At 44.7% G+C, this 23,327-nt stretch overlaps 1 long non-coding RNA gene across 1 annotated transcript in view; it reads left to right on the top strand.

Moving 5' to 3' along the window:
* Positions 1–8,230: 8,230 nt before the first annotated feature.
* The window catches only part of LOC137517532 (uncharacterized), a 29,817-nt gene continuing 14,720 nt past the window's right edge, over positions 8,231–23,327 (top strand). The window contains exons 1-2 of the long non-coding RNA XR_011020559.1: positions 8,231–8,397; positions 20,090–20,256. This is a non-coding gene — a long non-coding RNA (uncharacterized lncRNA). The remainder of the gene's footprint in view (positions 8,398–20,089; positions 20,257–23,327) is intronic.

Raw genomic sequence — 23,327 nt, forward strand, 5'->3', positions numbered from 1 at the left:
CACATGCTGCCGCTGCCATCCTTCTTAGCTACGGCGTCCTCCCCCGATGTCCTCCTTAGTTACGGCGTCCTCCCTAGTTACAGCGTCCTCCACCGATGCCCCAGCTGCCCACGCGCCTCTTCGCTGCAGTCTTCCTATAGACTGCAGCCTTGCGGTATACATGTGCTGCCGCCGCCATCCTTCCTAGTTACAGCGTCCTCCCCCGACGTCCTCCCTAGTTACAGCGTCCTCCCCGACGTCCTCCCCAGTTAGAGTGTCCTCCCCCGACGTCCTGCCTAGTTACAGTGCCTCTGACATCACGTGCACACGTACGCCGCAGATCAACCAGCAGAGGGCACTGTAACTAGGAAGTACGTCAGAGGAAGATGCTGTAACTAGGGAGGATGTCGAGGGAGGACGCTGTAACTAGGTAGGAAGTCGGGGGAGGATACGTAACTAGAAAGGATGGTGGCGGCAGCACATGTATACCGCAAGGCTGCAGTCTATGCGAAGACTGCAGCGAAGAGGAGCGCGGGCAGCTGGGGCTCTGAAGACCTTCACAGTGACTGACAAGACGTCCTGGGATGAAGAGAGAAGGAGACTTCAGCTGAAGAGGAGCGCAGCAGCTGGGACCCTGAAGACCTGCATCCTGAATGACGGACGACCTCTGATGAAGAAAGCCAGATGGGGGAGGAGAGGATTGTGGCGACAGGATCAGGTGAGATGTTTCATCAGGGTTTAGCCAGTGTAGTGTATTTGGTGGTGGCAGAAGGGGTTGGTTAGTGTAGTGTAGTGTAGTAGGTGGTTACATCAGCAGGGGTTAGTTAGTGAAGTGTAGTGTAGTGGGGGCAGCAGGGGTAAGTGAAGTGAAGTGTAGTGTGGTGTAGATGGGCAGTGTAGCTAAGATAGTGACAGTTTAGGGAGAAACGGTCCATAAGATGCCCCTGCACCATAGACGCACCTAGGATTAGTTTATCTTTTTCTCTCTGATTTTTGCCCCCTAAACCTAGGTGCGTCTTATATGCCGGAGCGTCTTATATTCCGAAAAATACGGTAAGCGATGCAAGTATCAGTTTGCCCGTTATGGCCAACCAGATAAAGTGATCTCCGATAATGGCCCTCAGTTTTCAAGCCTGCAATTTAGAAGATTTGCCAATGAATGGGAGTTCGAGCATATTACTTCATTGTCACGTCATCCACAGGCGAATGGGAAAGCTGAAGCAGCTGTAAAGATTGTTAAGAACTTATGCAAGAAAGCATACAGTGATGGTAAAGACTCATGGAAGGCCATCGGGACTCCCTTTGACTTCACGACGTCTATGACGTCGGTTACGTCATCCCGCCCGTCACCATGGCGACGGGGGAAGCCCTAATGGAAATCCCTTTCGGGATTTCCAGACGGGCTTGATCGTCGGAGGCGATCGAAGAGGGTAGGAGGATGCTGCTGCACAGCAGCTGTCATGTAGCTAGCGCTAGGCTAGCTACATGATTTAAAAAAAAAAAAAAAAAAAATAGTGCTGCTTCCTGCCGGGTTTTTTTTTTTTTTTAAACATTTTTTATTGAAAGTTTTTGACATAGCATTCGACCTCAAACAAGGGTAACCATCACTGCAAGATTTGTTGCATTATTAGGTACCATGCATATGCCCATTTGGAAACCCTCCCTCCCCCCCCCCACCCCTACCTCTTGGTCACACTGTGTCTCTAGCCTATTTCAATTCTTATGTGAAGTATTGTCTCAATCTCTGTGATTATTGCTAGATACGTCCCTGAACCCTTAGGTTGCCCAAAGTTCCACTTATGTCTTCTAGACAGTACCATGAGGTGTAGATAAAGTCTCTCATTAAGACTGCTATTTGTTGTGACAAAAGTTGGCTAAGTATAAAACTTTTCCAAGTCTTGAAGAAGTTTTTAGTTTTCCGCTCCTTTGACTGCAGGGTGGCTAGATGTTCCATGTTAAAGATGTACAACAGTTCCTTGTTTACTGAAGAAATGTTTGGGGGAGTAGATTTCAGCCATTTGCACAGGATGGCTCTTCTTGCTGCAATCATAATGATGTGATACAGATTAGAAGGTGGGCTGATGGTTGAGTTTGTTGGAGAGTTGTAGTAGTTAAAAAGCGATAGCATGCATGTTTTATCCAGCTTCTTCTTACACATTTTGTTAGCATACTTTACAACCTTGTCCCAGTAAATTTGGATTATTGGGCAGGCCCACATACAGTGAAACAAATCCGCATTATGAAGAGCACACTTTGGGCAATGAGGACTATATCCGCTAGGTTGTACTGCATATTTTATATTAAAAGCATATTTGCCTCTATGGATAAACAGTAGATGAGAGGCTCTCCATTTTTCATCTGTAATCACCTTTCTAACCACCATGTTCCCTTCTAGAATTTTTTCCCCTGTATTCTGTTCCTGAATAATGTCGTCACATTTTTTCATGGAATTTGTGGCTATCTTTTGGTTGTCTAATTCTCTGATCGCCAAATAGAGATCAGCCAGTGATCTCTCAGTGGCCCCAGGCTTTAGAATAGAATCAAACCTCGTAGGTGAAATGATTGATGTTTGCGAGTGTAGATTACTGTCTACTAGTGAACGGATTTGGGTATAGGGCAAGAAGTCCCCTGATTTTAAGTTGTATTTAATTTTTAGCTCACCAAAAGTCAGCCACCTTCCCTCTTGTATGTTGAACATATTGCCTAAGCTTTTGAGGCCCTTGTCATCCCAGTTGGCAAACTGCTTTTGTTGAATACTGGAGGGAAAATTAGGGTTACCCCAAATTGGGAGGTACTTTGACAATTTGCAAGGTAGATTACACTTTTTCCTAACTGCCTTTCAGGTTGCGGCAGTATCTCTAAAAATTATATTGTCTTTTAACCTGGGAGGCAGCTGCTTCAATGTGGCATGTAGGACACCCGTGAGGGACCAAGGGAGTGCCTGTTCCTGTTCTAATTTGGTATTTGAGTAATGCTCTTTAGAAGTCACCCAATCATAGGAGTGCCGAAGCATTGAAGCTAAATTATAGTCTCTGATGGATGGTAGATTCAAGCCTCCCAAATATTTTGGTAGAGAGAGCTTGGATCTGGCTACCCTGGCTTTTCTTCCCTGCCAAATAAATCTAGTCCAGGCTGCGTTAATATAGTTAATATCCTTGTGTTTAAGAAGTAGAGGAAGCATCTGAAGGGGGTATAGTAGTCTGCCCATTGAGACCATTTTTATTAAAGCTACTCGCCCAGCAAAACCCAACGGAAGATTATGCCACCTATCTAGCTGGGATTTTATACTGTGCAGCAGCGGGGTATAATTAAGATTGTATAATTGGGTGGGGTTTCTAGATATTTTTATCCCTAGATATTTGATGGTATGAGAATTTATTTTTACTCCCAACTGCGCCCAGGTGGAGACGTCTGCTCTGGGCGACAAAGGTAAAAGCTCACTTTTGCTTGGATTGATTACAAATCCAGAGCAGGCGCCCACTTCTTGAATGGTGTCTAAAGCTATGGGTAATTGAGTGCTTGGGTCTGACAAAAATAATAAAATGTCGTCGGCAAATATTGCCTGTTGCACCATCTTATCCCCAATTCTTATCCCTTGCAGTCTTTTCCTTAGGAGAATAGCCAGTGGCTCCAGGGCTAGGTTAAAGAGTAAAGGAGACAAGGGGCAGCCTTGTCTTGTGCCTCTCTTTAAATAGATGTAGTTGGAAAGAAAACCTGGCACCGCTACCTGGGCTTTTGGTTTGGAATACATAGCCTTAAGGGCATTTATGAAATGGCCCTGGAACCCCTGAAATCTCAAGACCTCAAACAGCCAGTCCCATTCTACCTGGTCAAAAGCCTTTTCAGTGTCAATACTGAGCATGGCAGCAAACCTATGTGTTAAGGGATAGGCTCGCACCTGCTCCAGAACCGCAATCACCTTTCTAATGTTTGTCACCGCAGAGCGTTGTCTCGTGAAACCTACTTGGTTCGGGTGAATTAACCTTGGCATAACATCTGCTAATCACTTAGCTAGTATTTTGGACAGCAGTTTTACGTCTAGGTCTATCAATGAGATAGGACGAAAAGAGCTCACCTGCTCAGCATTTCTGCCTTCCTTAGGTATTAACTTTATGTGCGCTAGATGTCCAGTAGAGGGGAATTCACCTTTTGATAATATTGTATTAAAGACTTGAACTAGGACAGGTGATATTTCTTCTTTAAGAATTTTATAATATTTGGAGGATAAGCCATCCGGGCCTGGGGCCTTCCCCAAGGCAAGGGAGGTTATAGCATTTTTAACTTCAGAAAGGGTGACTTCAGCATTTAACATTCCTAGTTCGTCGGTCGTCAGTTTTTTTAGCTGCATTTTTTGTAATAAGTTTTGTATGTCAGTCTTTGGGGGGGATTTAGAGGAATAGAGCTGTTGGTAATACTCTGCAAAAGTATCACAAACCTCTGCTGGGTGGTGAACAAGCGTTCCCCTTCTGTCCCTCACTAGTATAGGTTTTCGTGTAGACAGCGGTTTTTTTGCCATTGAAGCCAGTAGTCTGCCAATTTTCTCCCCATGCCTATAGTAATGAAGCTGTAAGTATGGCCTGTTTGCCTCCTCTCTAACTCTAAGCCATGTATCGCAGTTAATCTTACTCTCTTACCATGCCTTTCTATTAATCGTTGAAGGGTCCTCCCTATATTTTGTGTAAGCTACCCTTACTGACGAGACTGCTGTCTTATATTGCTCATTTGCCTCCCTTTTTTTACTTTTAAGATATGCCATTATTTTACCCCTTATGACTGCCTTAGATGTTTCCCATAAAAGTATAGGGGTATTTCTATGGAGGGTGTTGTCCCACTGATATTCCAGCCACCAACTTTTGAGCAGGCCCATGAAATTCTCATCATTGTATAGTTGTGATGGAAATCGCCAAATAAAGGCGTCTCCCTTTGGCGTGATGTCTAGTATTTCTAGTACGATAGGTGCGTGGTCTGAAATGACCATGTCTTCTATGGAAGCTTTCACTATTCTACTAGACAACGCGTCTCTAGTTAGAAACATATCTATTCGTGAATGCGTTTTATGCCTGTGAGAAAAATGAGTATATTCTCTGGCTGTAGGATTCAAAAAACGCCATGCGTCAATTAAGTTGGTGGCTGTCATTAAGGTAGCGATCCTCTTGTCATGAGGTCTGGCCTGGGCCTTTTTTTTAGATCTATCCTCACCCGTATTTGCAACCGAATTCATATCCCCTCCTACAATGAGGTTTGGAGATGGATTTTTAGAAAGTTTAGACAACAATGAGTCAAAAAATTGCTGATTATTCTCGTTTAGGCCATAGATATTCCATATATAAAAGGCTTCGGTAGCAGTATTAAAACTTAGAGACAACCATCTACCACCCGAGTCTGCGTCACACACAGGGTTCTTCATTTGAAAATTTTTGTTAACAAGAATCATCACCCCCGCAGAATTATTAGTTGCCGGGGCCCCAAAAACCTCTCCTACCCATTTTTTCCACATGTAGTGGAAATTTTCCTCCTTCAAATGTGTCTCCTGTAGGAGACAAATGTCAGGAGACAACCTCTTTAAGTGATTAAGGATTCGTGAACGTTTGCCTGCTGAGTGTAGGCCTTTAACGTTCCATGAGATCACCCGGATGGTGTGACGCAGTTCGTATGGTATAAAGCAAGCATTTTAATCCATATACACAAATTATTAGAGACTTTTCTAACTCGTGACCCACACAGTGTGACCAGTATCCCACCCCCTAACTTCCCATAACCCTCAACCCCTAATTCTTTCCCATTAACCCCTGAAACTATGTCCTCTAATCCTAAATAAGTTGTAACGGTTAGAAACTTGAAACTCACAACCTGATGATCAGTTTGCGGGAAAGAGTCACTTTTCCCATTTGGGGACTCCTCTTCTTCCCCGATGGTGAGTCCTTCTTTTAACTCCGAAGCAGCCTATTCGCCCATCCAGAACCGCTTGTGCTAGAGAAATAAAACAAAGCTCTTACGTTTAAATTTAAATTTTAGAGAACTTTTAAAACGTCCTCAGGAAGGGTCTTCAGCAGGAGGGGTTGCACGTCTATTTGGAGATGTATTTGGAGAGGTATGCATGTTCGACAGATAATCCTTGAGTTCTTCAGGAGTATCGAAGGTATGCTGCTTGCCATCTTGGTCCGTGATGCGCATAATTGCAGGGTATAATAGCATGAACTTAATGCTTCTACTGTTGAGAGTGTTGCAGGAGGAAACAAAGGCCTGCCTTTTCTTGGAGACCTCTGCGGAGTAATCATTAAAGAGTCTCAATGTGCAGTCTCTTAACTCTAGATCTTGTGACTTGTTACAGTATGCCGCCATGAGGTTTGCTTTATCTGCGAAGTCCAGGTATCGGACCATAACCATTCTTGGTAAAGATCTTTTCTGCTTGTTACGTAATGGTCCCACTCTATGGGCTCGCTCTACTTTCAATGGCGCTGTTAGGCCCAAAGCTTCTGGTATCTCCTTTGCACAGATTTCAGGCAACTGAGAAATTGGAATGTCCTCGGAGAGTCCAATTATTCTAATGTTGTTTCTTCTGGACCTATTTTCTAGGTCCTCAATTCTAGAGTGTGCAATTGCATTATCTTTTTGAAGCGTGTCAATTTTAATGTTTTCCTGATGCAAATCGTCCTCGCACTGACTCACTCTCTGCTCAGACTTCTTCAGCCTTTTAGCCTGATGCTGTATATCTTTTCTTATGCCCTGCAGCGCTTGTTTAATGGCCTCCTGTATGGTAGTCTGTAACTCTGGGGCCAGAACTTTTCCCACTTCCTCCGCCAGTTTCCTATAATTTATGTGCACATTTGTCTGCGTACCTCCTCTCCTGGAATCCCCATCTGATTCCCCTTCCGAGCTAGTGTAGTTGCTCTGCACTTCTCCTTCCTCCGTCTGTTGATTTGCTTTGCGCGCTGATCTCCTCGCCGCCATCTTGGGTGTTTCCCCCTCTCGTCCCTGGCGCTGTGGTTTAGTTCCTTGCCGGGTAAGGTATCGTTCCATTTATGGATGTATATTGTGCTCTGGGTTCTCCTCACGTTCTTAGCGGTGCCCCAAGAAGCGGCGGCGGGTTGTGCTGCAGGCAGCAGGTCTGGATGTGCGGCTGACAGCCGGAGCTCCGCTCTCACCCTCTCACCATGCAGGCGCCGGAACCGGAAGTGTCTTCCTGCCGGTTTTAATTACCGGCAGCAAATAAGCTTTTCGAACCTTGTGTTGTACAAGGTGTTCCAGAAAATTTACGATTTAAGAGACAAATGTCAAAGGCTCGTTATGATACATCGGCCAGGGATTTGCCGGAGTTGAATATTGGAGAACAAATCCGTATGAAACCTTTACCTGGGGATCGAACGGGCCATTGGAGAATGGGTACTTGTTTGCAAAAAGTTGCACCACGCTCGTATCTTCTGGACATTGACGGAACTCTTTATCGTCGCAATCGTGTGGATTTACGAGTGGCAGAAAAACCTACATCACAATACCCTATTGATAAGCCAGACTCTCTTAGTACAACAGGGACAAACGTGCCCCTTGACTGTGAGGAATGTAGAGAAGGGGTGCCTCAGACCAATGGTACTGACAGTCCTGAGCAAGCTACTACACCTACCAGCAGTCAAACACGGAGTATGTCAGCAGGAGATGAGAAGAGCCCAGAAACTTTCAAGAGGAGTAAAGGACTCTGTGTACCAGGGACAATTGTCACCCGTAGTGGCCGATGCTCAAAACCACCTATTAGACTTAATCTATAGAATATAGAATCCGTTATTGTTATGGCTCCTCAAATTTAGAATGTTCATTTATTAACACTAAAAAGGGGAAGATGTTATGGATGTTATGTTTGTGCAAGTACAACTCTATGATATATGACTGTGGGGTTTATTTCCTGTTTCCGGTTTCCAGTAATTACTGTTATTTATGTTACTGGCCATTCTGCTAATAACATGGCTCCTGCACAATAGTCATTTGTGCTGTCTTTATTTACACCACATGAAACACCGTCCTCCTCAGTCCCACAGTGGCGGCGAGAAATCTCCCCGAACAGCGGGGATGTAAATATTTACCTTCCTGGCTCTAGCGCAGGCGCAGTATCGGCTCTCCGCTCGGAGATAGGTGGAAATAGCCGATTGCTGTCGGCCCGCTCTACTGCGCAGGCGCAAGTCTCCTGCACCTGCACAGTAGAGCGGACCCGATGGAGATCCGCTATATCCGCCTATCTCCGTGCGGAGAGCTGCAACAGCTCCCACGTTGGAGCCAGGAAAGGTAAATAAATCAGTGCTTATCAAGGGCTTGTCAGGCTTGTCGAGGGAGGATTGCCGGACACTTCGGGGGAGTCTGCGCTGGACTGCCTGCAGCTACAGGGGTGGAGGAAGCTTCATTGGGACCCTGAGGCTTCCCCCTCCCGATGTGAGTACCCCGCAGGGGACCTTTTTTTTATACAGGTTCTCTTTAAGGCTAGAGGGGTTAAGGTTAGTTTTTCACTGGAGCGGTTAAGGTTAGGTGTCCACAGGGGTTCAGGTTAGTTGCCCACCGGGGGGGGGGGGGGGGATAAGGTTAGGCACCACCATGTTGGAGGTTAAGGTTAGGCACCCCCAGGGGGAAGTTAAGGTTTGGTCTTAAACATTCAGTGTGAGAGTAGGGAGCGGTTAGTTTATAGTGAAATATTACTGATATTTCATTGTATCAATTAAGTAGTGGTATATCGGTAAATTTACCAATATTCTACTACCGCTGTTTCCTGCGCCCTTTCAACTGATTTTTTTCAGTTCATGCCACACTCAAATTAGTATGCGGTGCTTTTAAATGTACACCAACAAGGGGCCACCCAAAGCCATAATCAAAAAGAATTGAGGCTTTCTTCTGTTGCCCTCGCAAGAGTAAATCCTGTAGGTCATTATGAAGTATCGATTGCAAGTTTTTTTTAAGATAATTAATAAATAGATAAAATACTGAACCAGGTCCAGATCATCTTGACACGATATTGCCCATATTGTTATACACATTGCTGTGAATGAGAAAGCTGCAGTAAAATTATTATTAGGTGTACCGTACTGAAAGCTTCAATGGCATTTGACATGAACCAGACTTAAAGAGCTACTGGTGATTTCCTACTACTGGAAGCACATACCAAACACTGTTTTCTTAAATAACATCTATCAACATTGAAATCATGGATTCCATTATACAATGTTAATATAGAAATGTAAACTGACTGTCACTCTATCAGCTCTGTAAAGGAAATGAAGACTATTTCTGGATCAAAATTCCCTTCTTATTTAAACTAGTATGCCAGCCTGGCTTGTTTCCATATAATCATCCAAAGCAGATATGTTCAAAGGAAACAAGTTGTACTAGCACGTCAGTAGCAGTGAGATGGCATATGAGCAAGCAGATATTTTAGTATGACATCAGACGGTTAGCTTTTTAACAGTCTCACAGTACTACTTACTCAATATTTCATTTGCGCGTACTTTAGTCAATGGGAACTAAGATAAGAAATATCTACAAATATAGAATAATTAAATGCAACGCATGTTATGAAAAGTATCTGCACATTGATACTGTCCTTTGTTCCCCTTTTCTGATATTTTCACTGTTAGATAATTTTATGTTTTATTTATTTCTTGATGAGGAAAATAATGCCAACAGACAAGTAATGGTAAGTAGTGTTGGTGTTAAAAGGATACCCGAAGCAACGTGACATGATGAGATAGACATGTGTATGTACAGTGCCAAGCACACTAATAACTATGCTGTGTTCCTTTTTTTCAATTCTCTTTCTGAAAGGTTTAAAAATCAGGTATGTAAGTGACACTTCCTGTCTGAGTCAGGACTGGGTCAGACTACAGTGTAACCCTAAAGTGATAAGGAATTACAGTTGTAAAACACTTTCCTAGCAAATGGTTTCTCAGAGCAGGAAAGAGATAAAAAGAGTCAGTGGTTCATATATTTTTAGCTCTGGCATACTTCAATGAATGTGTCATTGAGCAGAAACAATGAAACAGTTACATTTTAAAGAATTAGATTTAAATATAAAATACATTTGTGGGATATCTAAAAAAAAAAAAAAGTAATTTCTAGGAGAAGGAGAATAGATGTAATTGTTTATCTTATCAGTTTATTTTCACCTCGGGTGTCCTTTAAATTTGGAACATCATTCTGAATTCACTCGACCTGAACACCACAATTCAGCACCAAACCTGTGAACAGGGTCAGGGGACATCCACTTACTTGTGCTTCACAGCGCATTTCTTATAACTCCATGCTTCCTCCTTCGGAGAAGTATCAGAGTTACGTGAAATGCACCATGAAGCACAAGTTAGTTAATTAATGCCCCCGGACACTGTTAACAGGTTCAGTGCTGAATAAGGCTGAGTTGTGGTGTGCGGGTGATGTTCTGAATTCCAGCACCAACACTAATGGCTAGGATTACAATGTGTACTATTTAATCTTTATTAATTTTTTTCTTACCACTTTTTTTCAGTCTCACTTTATGCTGAAGCTCCCCTCATATTATAAAGGAAAAATCTTAGATGCATTAAATAAAAGTCCTTCACCAGTTATATCAGATATGGGTAATAATTTAGTAATTTGTGAATAACGAATAACTATTTCCCCATGTGTATAATTTGCTTTGCTATAATAGAAAAAATGGGCTCGTCATTTTTTTTTTTTTTTGTCATGCTTATAACAATAGCAGCAATGCATTTCTTTTACATGTAGAACCCAACTTTTATGTAAACACTAGGGATGTAAGGCCCTTCAGAGTACCTGCTCACAAATCAGCTCCAATTCCCCGATCTAACACCACACGCTTCACCCTATGTGGCGCGTCCCCGCTTGAACAGGAGGTGAGGAAGTAACACCTACCTGACTTCGGTTACACCCAGGCCTTAAGTGTGCAAAGTATTGGAGCTAAATGCAGGGTGAGCAGATAAACCTCCAGGCCAAACAAGACACACAGAATATATCGAGTCCAGAACAGTCCAGGGTCATACACGTGAGATCAGATATGCAAGGTACAGAGCAGTAGGCAATAAGCAGAGTCTAATAACAATTCGAGTCAGGGCAGGCGGCAGGCAATAACAGAGTCCAGTAACAATCCGAGTCTAGGCAGGCGGCAGACAATAACAGAGTCCAGTAACAATCCGAGTCTAGGCAGGCGGCAGGCAATAACAGAGTCCAGTAACAATCTGAGTCTAGGCAGGCGGCAGGCAAGAATGGTCGAGGTACAGGCAAAGGTCAAAATCCAGGAATCCAATAACACAGAAGTATAACAGCACCCAGGCAACTAGCAAAAGCTAACGCTATCACGGGCAATGACAGGAAGCACTCAGCAGGCTTATATTCTACATGCAACCAATCAGTGGCCGGCTACATGCACCCAACAGCCAATCACACACAGGCATTAATCAGCTGACAGTGAGGTCAGCTGAAACAGATGACCACAACAAGCCAACTGACCCACCCAATACTGACCAGCAAACCTTTCTGACAGTTTTAGTCATAGCACAGTGGTCAAACTCACCACCTCTGATGTGGGAGACCAGGGTTCAATCCCAGGCAGGGTCAGAAATTATTATTTCATATTTAAATAAAACCCCTGCTAAGTGTCAGCTGACTACCTCAGTCGTCGCCTCAGACCATACTGCGGCCGAGAGGAGCGAATCCTTACAGTACCCCTGCCCTGAGGAGTGGTCTCCAAACACTCCAACCTGGGTTTATCTGGAAATTTGCTATAGAATACTTTAATAACCTCATCAGCGTGAACATCTTTGGCCAGAACCCAAGATCTCTCCTCTGGTCCATAACCCTTCCAGTCAATGAGAAACTGAAGGGATTTCCTGACAACACGAGAATCTAAAATTCTCTCGACCTCGTACTCCGGATTACCATCAATTTCTACAGGAGGAGGGGGACTGGACTGATCACTCTTTGCTGCAGACTTTAAAAGAGAAACATGAAAAGAATCCACACCCCGAACAGACGAAGGCATCCTAACCCTGTAAGTAACTTTATTGATTTGTTCAATCACTGGGTACGGACCAATAAATTTAGGACCTAACTTAGATGAAGGTTGTCTTAAAGGGATGTTTCGTGTGGACACCCATACCAAATCCCCTGGGGCAAAGACTGGTTCCGGAGTACGATGATGATCAGAAATTTTTTTTTGTCGTTTTGTAGCAACCTCAAGATTAGTTTTTACCTGTTGCCAGACAGATGTCATATGTAAAAAACAATTCTCCAAACTTGGAAGATCAGATGGAGGACCAGAGAGAGAACAGAACTTGGGATTCCGTCCAAAAACAACCTGAAAAAGGAGACATTTTAGTAGAAGCATTAATTAAATTATTCATGGCAAATTCTGCGAAAGGTAAATACTCCGACCAATTTTCCTGCTGACTGGCTACAAAACATCGTAAAAACTGTTCCAACGATTGATTCACTCTTTCTGTCTGACCGTTAGACTCAGGATGGAACCCAGAGGAAAATGACAGAGTGATTCCAATTCGATCACAAAATGCACGCCAAAATCGTGACACGAACTGGACCCCCCTGTCAGATACAATATTCTCAGGTATTCCATGTAATCTGAATATGTTCTCAATAAATAAAATTGCCAGATCTTTGGCTGTAGGCAGCTTGGCAAGAGGTACAAAGTGACACATTTTGCTAAATCTGTCTACCACTACCCAAACTACGGTATAACCTTGAGAAGGAGGCAACTCAGCAATGAAGTCCATAGAGATTTGAGACCATGGCTTAGACGGTATGGGTAATGGCAGAAGAGACCCTTGAGGAGATTTACGTACTGCTTTACTCCTGGCACACACAGGACAGGCTTTTACAAATTCCTGAGCATCCCTTCTTAAGGAAGGCCACCAAACATGTCTCTTTAAAAGATCAATAGTTTTAGTCTCCCCAGGATGACCCGCACTCTTGGAATCGTGAAATTGTTGGAGAACCTGCAACCTAAGGTTAAGCGGAACAAACAATTTATCAGACGGTTTTCCTGCAGGAGCTTCACTCTGGCAGGCCCTCAAACTCTCAGAAAGAGTCAGAGTGATATTTGCGGACACAATACAATGGGAAGGTATAATGGATGTATCAGACTTAGACAGCACACATGACTTCTCAAAACAACGGGATAAGGCGTCTGCCTTGACATTTTTAGAACCCGGTTTGTACGTAATTCTGAAATTAAAGCGTGAGAAAAATAATGACCAGCGTGCCTGACGAGGATTCAACCTCTTAGCATTTTCAATATATTCTAAGTTCTTATGGTCGGTGTAAACGGTGACTGGATGCATAGCCCCCTCTAACCAATGACGCCACTCCTCAAAAGCCAGTTTTACACCCAATAATTCCCTGTTTCCAATATCGTAATTTTGCTCAGCAGCTGAAAACTTTTTAGAGAAAAAAGCACAAGGGTGAAGTAGTTCAGGAGTACCTGCAAATTGAGACAAGACAGCTCCCACCCCCCGTTCAGAAGCATCCACTTCCAGGAAAAAAGGGCGCTGCACATCAGGATGCACCAGGATGGGGGCGGAGCAAAAGGCCTCCTTGAGAATTTTGAAGGCCTTAAGAGCAGAAGGTCCCCAATTACAAGGATCCACTCCCTTCTTAGTGAGATCAGTCAATGGAGCGACCTTGATGGAAAAACCTCTGATACATTTCCTATAAAAGTTAGCAAATCCTAAAAATCTCTGTAAGGGCTTCAAATCAGTAGGTTGTGGCCACTCCAGGACTGCTGACACTTTAGCTGGATCCATGGCCAAGCCAGAATCAGACATGACATAACCAAGGAAAGAAACTTCATTTCTCTCAAACTCACATTTTTCCAACTTAGCATATAAGGAATTCTCCCTTAATTTTTGAAGAACCTGTTTTACATGCCTACAATGTTCAGGTAATGAAGAAGAAAAAATGAATATGTCATCAAGATACACAACAATAAATCGACCCAAAAATTCACGGAAATATCATTTACGAAATCCTGGAAAATGGCTGGGGCATTACATAAACCAAATAGCATTACCAAGTATTCATAATGCCAGTCTTTGGTGTTGAAGGCCGTCTTCCACTCATCATCTTGCCTAATCCTGATTAAATTGTACGTTCCCCTAAGATCCAACTTGGTAAAAATGCGAGCCCCTGCCACCTGAGTAAACAAATCGTCATAAAGAGGTAAAGGATACCGATTTTTTTACTGTAATTTTGTTGAGACCCCTGTAATCAATACAGGATCTAAGACCACCATCATTTTTTTCTACAAAAAAAAACCCGGCACCTGCTGGAGAGGTCGAAGGACGAATAAATCCCTTCTCCAAATTTTCTTTTATATAATCTTTCATAGCCTGATCCTCAGGACCCGAAAGATTATACAAATGACCACGTGGTGGCATGGTTCCTGGTAAGAGATCAATAGGACAGTCATAAGACCTGTGGGGAGGTAGTTTGTCAGCAGCCTGTGGACAGAAAACATCAGCATATTCATGATACACATAAGGTAATTTATCATCAATAAGGACTGCATTCAATTGCACATTATTGAGACAATGATTAACACAATGGGTTGACCACTTGACTAGTTGTCCTGTCTGCCAATCAATAATAGGATTATGAAGCTTCAACCAAGGAAACCCCAAAATGATTGGACTGGAGGGAATGTTTAGCACAAAAAAATTTAAACGTTCTGAATGAAGTACCCCAATTTTTATCGAAATGTCTGGCGTGACAGAAATTGGTTGACCGTCCTGTAAAGGTGTATCATCAATGGCAGTCACATAGTTTTTTAGGCGAGGCTGAAACAGGAATACCGAGTTCCTGGGTCAAAGACAAATCCATAAAGTTACCAGCAGCGCCACAATCAATAAATGCCTTCCCCTGATAATCTTTCTTATCCCCTCTGACACTAATGGGCAATAAGACACGTTCATATATGAGAGGAAATACCTGCTCGCCTAGATGGGTTTCCTCGACCCCACCTAAGCACTGATGTTTTCCGGCTTCCTTTTAACTGGACACACTCGAGCAAGATGCCCTGCCAAACCACAGTACAGGCACAACCCCTCTGTACGTCTCCTTAACTTCTCAGCAGAAGACAATTTTGAGGAACCTATTTGCATAGGCTCCTCGTGGATGGAAGATGAAGTGGCTCCAGAAGGGCTTATAGATGAGGTGGAGACAACTGAAGTAGACCTTCCTTGACATCTCTGACGAACTCGACGGTCAATTCTGATGACCAGCGTGATGGCTTCTTCAAGAGAAACTGGAACTGGGTGGCTTAACAAAATGTCTTTGATAGTGTCGGAAGTACAGACCATCGCTGAAAATCAGAGGCATATTCTTCGGCTGACCTGCGACCCTATCGGAGATCTCTGATCTTTTGAACGGCTGTGGTGAAAATGTCAGGATCAGCATATAATACAGACATTGCTTTAAAAAATTCTTCCACTGAAGATAAGGCGACATGCTCCTGTGGCAGACCAAAAGCCCAGGTCTGAGGTTCCCCTTGCAATAAGGAGATAACCAAAGCCACTCTCTGAGACTCAGAGCCGGATGCAATAGGCCGAACCCGGAAATACATCAGACAGGTGTTCATAAAATTGCTGAACTGCTCGCGGGAACCTGAAAATTTCTCTGGTAATGGCAACTTGGGTTCCACAAAAGACCCCGGAGGCAGAGGTCGAACTGGAGAGGTGGAGGAAGAAGCATCAGAAGGTGCAGAAGCTTGATTATGTCCTTGTAGGGTAGTAACCATCTGGGTCAGCTGATTTACAGCTCCTGTTAACTGTAAAACTTGATGACGTAGCTCCTCCATGTATATATATTTTTTGGGCCCGTGATCATGTAAGGCCCTTCAGAGTACCTGCTCACAAATCAGCTCCAATTCCCCGATCTAACACCACACGCTTCACCCTATGTGGCGCGTCCCCACTTGAACAGGAGGTGAGAAAGTAACACCTACCTGACTTCGGTTACACCCAGGCCTTAAGTGTGCAAAGTATTGGAGCTGAATGCAGGGTGAGCAGATAAACCTCCAGGCCAAACAAGACACACAGAATATATCGGGTCCAGAACAGTCCAGGGTCATACACGTGAGATCAGATATGCAAGGTACAGAGCAGTAGGCAATAAGCAGAGTCTAATAACAATCCGAGTCAGGGCAGGCGGCAGGCAATAACAGAGTCCAGTAACAATCCGAGTCTAGGCAAGCGGCAGGCAATAACAGAGTCCAGTAACAATCCGAGTCTAGGCAGGCGGCAGGCAATAACAGAGTCCAGTAACAATCCGAGTCTAGGCAGGTGGCAGGCAATAACAGAGTCCAGTAACAATCCGAGTCTAGGCAGGCGGCAGGCAAGAATGGTCGAGGTACAGGCAAAGGTCAAAATCCAGGAATCCAATAACACAGAAGTATAACAGCACCCAGGCAACTAGCAAAAGCTAACGCTATCACGGGCAACGACAGGAAGCACTCAGCAGGCTTATATTCTACATGCAACCAATCAGTGGCCGGCCACATGCACCCAACAGCCAATCACACACAGGCATTAATCAGCTGACAGTGAGGTCAGCTGAAACAGATGACCACAACAAGCCAACTGACCCACCCAATACTGACCAGCAAACCTTTCTGACAGTATTAGTCATAGCACAGTGGTCAAACTCACCACCTCTGATGTGGGAGACCAGGGTTCAATCCCAGGCAGGGTCAGAAATTATTATTTCATATTTAAATAAAACCCCTGCTAAGTGTCAGCTGACTACCTAAGTCGTCGCCTCAGACCATACTGCGGCCGAGAGGAGCGGATCCTTAGAAGGGATGCTCAAAAAATTCTGTGGAATTCCGTTTTCCGCAATTCGGGCCGGAATTTGATGATTCCGTTCGGCCGCAATGGAACGGAATTGCTATATCGCTATAGCGGAATTTCCGTGAAATGATGCGAATTTCTGCGGAATGCAATTTTTTTTTTCCAACAAACGAATTTCTGCAGGAAAATAGGAATTTCAGCTCCAGAGACTTCAAAAACCACCCAAACTTTCCTCCTCCCTTCCTCCCTCCTGACTTGTCCTGTCTTGTCTTCCAGGGATTTGTAGGATTTCAAAAGCCAACTCACATACATTGGCCAGGAATTGATCCCAGGTCAACTGCTTGGAAGGCAGCTCTCCTCACCGCTAAACCACCACCAACGCTACATGCTGAAGCCAGCCTAGCATGTACCATTGTGATATACCCAAGAGGAAAATGAGCTTGCTTAGGGATTTGTAATAATAATAATATAATAATCTGAACATTTGTGTAGCGCTTTTCTCCTGTCGGACTCAAAGCGCTCAAAAGCAGCAGCCACTGGGACGCGCTCTAGAGGCCACCCTGCAGTGTTAGGGAGTCTTGCCTTGAACTCCTTACTGAATAGATACTTGACCTAGCCAGGATTTCAACCCTGGTCTCCTATGTCAAAGGCAGAGCCCTTAAACAGTATACTATCCAGCCACCATTGTAGGATGTCAAAAGCCAACTCACATACATTGGCCAGGAATTGAACCCAGGTCAACTGCTTGGAAGGCAGCTATCCTCACCGCTAAACCACCAATGCTACATGCTGAAGCCAGCCTAGCATGTACCATTGTGATATACCCGAGAGAAAAATGATCTCTCTCTCTCTCTCTCTCTCTCTCTCTCTCTCTCTCTCTCTCTCTCTCTCTCTCTCTCTCTCTCTCTCTCTCTCTCTCTCTCTCTCTCTCTCTCTCTCTCTCTCTCTCTCTCTCTCTCTCTCTCTCTCTCTCTCTCTCTCTCTCTCTCTCTCTCTCTCTCTTTCTCTCTAGGACTTGATGCCAATGAACTGAATTTTCAGCTTAAAATTCCGCTGGATTGAAAAAGCAATTCCGTTCCGACCAAACAGAACAGAATTACTATTTTCCACCCAGAATTGCGGAAAATACAATACCTCGGAAAGCGGTGACCATCCCTACAAGAGAGAGAGCTACAAATCCCTAAGCAAGCTAATTTTTATCTTGGGTATATCACAATAGTACATGCTAGGCTGGCTTCAGCATGTAGTGTTGGTGGTGGTATAGCGGTGAGGATAGCTGCCTTCCAAGCAGTTGACCTGGGTACGATTCCTGGCCAATGTATGTGAGCTGGCTTTTGACATCCTACAAATCCCTGGAAGACAAGATAAGAGAGGAGGAGGAGGAGGAGGAGGAGGGAGGAAGGGATACCTCATGCTGGAAGAAAAAAGACCAGAGGAACAGCAACTAGGTGCTATAGGCTATCATTTAGCATAAAAAAGGTCTCATTTGTGATTACTTTAATTTCTCCGCCGGAACGCGGAATTCCACGGAAATTCTCAAAATTGCACGGAAATGCCATAGCAATGGAATTTAGCGCTGGTGGAATCCGCAAATTCCGGCAGAACGGAATTAGCTGGTTCCGATCATCCCTAGTAAACACAATCCTGTTGTCTCTGGAACTGTTAACCAAAAAACAAGGTTCTGTACTTGGGAAGTTTAATGCATGATAAAGATTTTACATAGTTTAGTTTAAAACAGAGACATCCATCCATCAGGTTCAAACATTCACTTGTAGGATGAGATCCCTGCACTTTGGCCCAATAGGCTGCCGGACCTGGCAGGGTCCAGAGTGGAACAATTGAAGCAGCCATTCGTTTTGGGGTAGCCCAAGTAAGTTAGTTGTGCATGCTACAGCAGTAGCGAGTCCACTTTGAAAATGTTATTTGCGCTGCCCCACTAAGCTGCGCTGCTTGAGCAGTGTAACTTAGTGAATCAACCCCTACTGATTTGTATATGAGCCAGATGTAGCCATCAAAAAAGCCAAATCTGGCTTCCAAGCCATAGTTTCCCTACTCCTGTACTAGGCCATTATTAAATGAATTGAAGAGTGTTGGGCCCAGTACCGATCCCCGTGGGTCTCCATTACTAGCAGTTACTTATTTTAAACCTGATCCATTGGCCACAACTCTTTGCCTTCTGTCCATTAGCCAGTTTCTTCTCCATGTTTACAGATTCTCCCCCAGTCCCCAGATTTGAAACCTATAACTTTTGAAGAGCAAATATGTATAACAATGTTATTTCTATTCAATGCCTATTTTATTAACACTTCATGGATTACTGTTTTAACATGCGGTTGACATGGAGTTATGTGTCTTTCTGCTGTGTAACCTAATTGGTTCATTAATGTATTTAGTAGTCTATTAGAAAAAAAACACCACTGATGTCCAAAATAAAAATAATGTGCATGTCATAGACTATGGCACTGTATAACAAAATAATTCTCATCTGATGACCAGTCTTATTCACACATCCTCAGCAAAAACTGCATGACCTGGTTGTCACTGGCCAGTAATAAATACCAGTAGCACCTCATGCTCACTTGCGTATACATAAATTTCATAACTTTTAGGCTTGGTTAACATCTCTATCTGATAGCTTGTAATAATATCAAAAGTTCCCACATGCTCTGCAGACCACTCAGTGACTAACTGTTTTTGCTGATGTTGAAACCACATGTCCTGAAAACATGCACAATGAATGAATATTGATTCTTGTGGAAACTCAGGTCATAAATGCAAAGCGCATTGGGTTGGATCCAAAGTAAATGCTAAAGTTTATCTGCACTGAACCCATACAGTCAAGAAATAAGATGTATAAAATAATTGTTCACTACTATCACAAAATATATGTTTATATTTTGTAATCCAGAAGAATGCCAGAGTATAAAGTAATACAAATACTGTTTAGACACACTTGGGAAAAACAGACTTGAACATAAGGAAGTGGATCAACTACAAGGAGCTAGTCAGTTTTCCCTTGACCTAACCAGGGACAAATTGCATGTTTTCCATATGTGAAAGGGAAGCGTATGAGAATATTTCAACAAGGGTGGAGTTACTAAAAGAAATGTGTGTATATATATATATATATATATATATATATATATATATATATATATATATATATATATACCGGTCTATATATATATATATATATATATATATATATATATATATATATATATATATATATATATAAAACCGCTCCCCCTTATCAGCATTCCTGATAACTATATCCTTATTAGCTTTCAGGGAAGCGATTGCAGCCCTCTCCCCCGGGGACACATTCCGGGGTCTCCACGATCTACACTCATCACTGAGACGTGTCAAGTCCCTCTCCACCAACTCCTGGAAGGTCTCAACCGCACGCGTTCGGACCTGTACTGGATAGAATGATTTATTGGCAATCTAGGTAGGCAAATATTTTCCTTTCGCACTAGACCATCAAATTCCGCATGCAATTGGTCCAGTTGAAGACCAATCTGCAGGTCCTTAAATGTAGGGAAGCTACCAGGCACCGCGACCTCCTCCGGTGGACATGAACAGGCCCCACTATTAGTGTTGGGCGAACATCTAGATGTTCGGGTTCGGGCCGAACAGGCCGAACATGGCCGCGATGTTTGGGTGTTCGACCCGAACTCCGAACATAATGGAAGTCAATGGGGACCCGAACTTTTGTGGTTTGTAAAGCCTCCTTACATGCTACATACCCCAAATTTACAGGGTATGTGCACCTTGGGAGTGGGTACAAGAGGAAAAAAAAAATTAGCAAAAACAGCTTATAGTTTTTGAGAAAATCGATTTTAAAGTTTCAAAGGGAAAACTGTCTTTTAAATGCGGGAAATGTCTGTTTTCTTTGCACAGGTAACATGCTTTTTGTCGGCATGCAGTCATAAATGTAATACATATAAGAGGTTCCAGGAAAAGGGACCGGTAACGCTAACCCAGCAGCAGCAGCACACGTGATGGAACAGGAGGAGGGTGGCGCAGGAGGAGAAGGCCACGCTTTGAGACACAACAACCCAGGCCTTTCATGAGGTCAAGAAGCGTGCGGATAGCATGCTTTGTACCGCCATGCAGTCATAAATGTAATAAAGATAAGTGGTTCAATAAACAGGGACCACGCGGCAACGCTAACCCAGCAGCAGCACACGTGATGGAACAGGAGGAGGCGCAGGAGGAGAAGGCCACGCTTTGTGAGACACAACAACCCAGGCCTTGCATGAGGACAAAAAGCGTGCGGATAGCATGCTTTGTACCGCCATGCAGTCATAAATGTAATAAAGATAAGAGGTTCCATAAACAGGGACCGGCAACGCTATCCCAGCAGCAGCAGCAGCAGCACACGTGATGGAACAGGAGGAGGCGCAGGAGGAGAAGGCCACGCTTTGTGAGACACAACAACTCAGGCCTTGCATGAGGACAAAAAGCGTGCGGATAGCATGCTTTTTACCGCCATGCATGCAGTCATAAATGTAATAAAGATAAGGGGTTCAATAAACAGGGACCGGGCGGCAACGCTAACCCATCAGCAGCAGCACACGTGATGGAACAGGAGCAGGCGCAGGAGGAGAAGAAGGCCATGCTTTTTGAGACACAACAACCCAGGCCTTGCATGAGGACAAAAAGCGTGCGGAAATAGCAGCAATGCTTTTTGCCGCCATGCAGTCATAAATGTAATACAGATGAGAGGTTCAAAAAACAGGGACCGGAAACGCTAAACCATCCCAGATGTTCATTGGTCATGTTACTTGGTTGGGGTCCTGGAGTGTTGCGTAGTCGTTTCCAATCCAGGATTGATTCATTTTAATTTGAGTCAGACGGTCTGCATTTTCTGTGGAGAGGCGGATACGCCGATCTGTGATGATGCCTCCGGCAGCACTGAAACAGCGTTCTGACATAACGCTGGCTGCCGGGCAAGCCAGCACCTCTATTGCGTACATTGCCAGTTCGTACCAGGTGTCTAGCTTCATGCCCGGTTTCAGGTCCAGCGGTGCCAGCCACAAATCCGTCTGTTCCTTTATTCCCCTCCAAATTTCCTCCCCTGTGTGCTGCTTATCCCCAAGGCAGATCAGCTTCAGCAACGTTTGCTGACGCATGCCAACAGCTGTGCTGCACTGCTTCCACGATCCTACTGCTGCTGGTGCTGGGTTAGCGTTTCCGGATGAGGTACAGCTTTGAGATGCGTTGGAGGAGAAGGAGTCAGAGAGGTAGGTGCTGCTGTTGTTATCCAGTGGGAGGGACGGCGGTGCAGCTGTTTGCGGCGTGGGCAACACCCGCGCCGTAGCAGGTGAGGAATCGCTGCCAGGCTCCACAAGGTTCACCCAGTGCGCGGTAAGGGAGATGTATCGACCCTGGCCGAACGCACTCGTCCAGGTTTCAGTGGTGAGGTGAACCTTGCAGGCAACGGCATTCTTCAAGCTTCGGGTTATTTTGCTGACCACGTGCTCATGCAACTCAGGCACTGCAGAGCGCGCAAAGTGGTAGCGGCTGGGAACCACGTAATGTGGGATGGCCACTGACATCATGCCCTTGAAGCTGTTTGTCTCCACCACTCGATATGGCAGCATTTCGCAGGCCAGAACCTTGGCTATGCTGGCTGGCTGTTACTTCCACGGCCCGGGGGTCATTTGCTGGCAATTTCCTCTTGCGCTCAAATATCTCAGAGACAGACAACTCAACCGTAGGGCTGCACACCGAAGGGCTGTTGGTTGTTGTGTTTGATGAACACTGGGAGACCTCAAGAGCACTAGTCCGGAAAGTGACAGTGTCAGCATCGTCTGATGTTTGTGAATGTTGTGAACCACGCAATGGCTGGGCTACTGCTGCCGCTGAGGCGGGTCTGGTGGTGAGTCTGGTGAACCCAAGGGAGGCAGTGTTGCTGGTGGTACCCTGTCCTGCCGCGTTTGCCCACAGAGTGGGATGTTTGGATAGAATGTGGCGGCTCATGCTGGTGGTGGAGAGGTTGTTAATACTTTTCCCCCTGCTCAGGCGGGTCTTGCACACCTTGCAAATCGCCATGGTAACATCCTCAGTGCAGTCTTCAAAGAAAGCCCAGACTTTGGAGCACCTGCCTTGCTGGCGATTTCTGTTTGCGCCTCTTTTGCCTCTCACTTGAACTTCCATGCTTGCGGTGCCTGAAATTGCGCGCCGCCTACCTTGTGGCACAAGGCGAACTCGTGCAGCAGTGGGTTCCTCAACAGACTCATCTGTGCTGCTGCTACGACGGCGATGTTCTCGTTCACAAACAAAATCTGGGTCTATGTCCACATTGTCCATACCCTCCTCTTCCATCTCCTCAAACTCGTCATATGTCATTGTGGGGGGCCGCCGCCGTGGAGTAGAGCTCCCCAGAACAACCTCTGCGCAGCTCACTCCAACGTCGTCTGGTTATCTGGCAGTTGTGTGCGTGGTGTCGCTGCCGGTTGTGTCAGCTTTGTGCCCACTGGCTCCTTGTAACTGGCTGAGGACTCGGACCTCGTG

The sequence above is a fragment of the Hyperolius riggenbachi genome, chromosome 5 (assembly GCF_040937935.1).
Source record: "Hyperolius riggenbachi isolate aHypRig1 chromosome 5, aHypRig1.pri, whole genome shotgun sequence".
Taxonomy (NCBI): Eukaryota; Metazoa; Chordata; class Amphibia; order Anura; family Hyperoliidae; genus Hyperolius; species Hyperolius riggenbachi.